The following is a 1,069-nucleotide window of genomic DNA, read 5'->3' as shown; positions in this document are numbered from 1 at the left end:
GTGAACATCTACCAAGCATCACAAGAGTTCATCCAGAAAGTCTGAAATTATACACACAATATTGATGTTTCTGCATCCAGCTCCAGAGGGAACATTTGTAATGTGGTGTATTAGGTAAAAAAGACAATGAATAATAAAGCTGGGGAAGGTGGTTAATATTCAGAGAAAAAATTCTGAACTTCTGAGATTAAAGTTGTGAATAAATGAGAAAATAAGAGAAATTGAATTTTCTTTGAGATTGTACATTCACAATTTTACCAAAAAACATGTAATTCTCTGAGCTTAAAGTCAAATATATTTGGAAAAATTGAAAAGAAAGTATGTTTTGTGACTCCTTTGAAATGACCGCTTGATGTTTAGTTTACTTTTACATGTACTATTTAGGATAGGCTATGTGAGTATTTGAATACTTTTTCATTATGTACACAGAGCAAAAACTAAGTGTCACGCTCGAAGGTCCTGGTTATACAGTTAAATCAATGTCCCTGTAACAGTCTATAACAGTGAAGGTATGATTTATTGCAGAACTTTTGGATTAAGCTGCATGACTTTGCCTAATGTGGCAACAAATGTGTGCAATGTTTTAAATAGGACGCCTGGCCTGTAATACAGGGCGGTTCTAGGTGGGGGGGAAGTTGTTGTGAATGACGGATTTCCAGAATGGAACATTGTTAATTTGCCTATGTTAATCAAAATTGAGTGGAAGTAATAGCACCATCAGAGAGTACTTTGCATCCAAACTAGAACGAACCTGTGTTGTCGGAGACTAGGCTCCAATTTTCACAAACAAAAAGAAAGTGCGCGAAGTCGGCCTGTCAACTTTCACTCCACGTGGCGAGATTACCCAGGCTGATCTTCTGCTTATTGCAATCCAAGACCAATCAAGATAGGTCGCGGTATATCTAATATCTATGTCTATTTCTATATCTATATAGATGGTAGATTATATATATACTATCTATCTATATCTATATAGATATACCGTCACCAAGACGGATAAGGCAGTCGGTTATTTAGCAAAATAGTAATTGAAAAGTCCCCAGGTTGCCGCCACAATGCCCCCGTGACC

Source organism: Notothenia coriiceps, unplaced genomic scaffold, assembly GCF_000735185.1.
Source record: "Notothenia coriiceps isolate Sejong01 unplaced genomic scaffold, NC01 NC01_scaffold00031885, whole genome shotgun sequence".
Taxonomy (NCBI): Eukaryota; Metazoa; Chordata; class Actinopteri; order Perciformes; family Nototheniidae; genus Notothenia; species Notothenia coriiceps.
Note: the sequence above shows the minus strand (reverse complement) of the source record.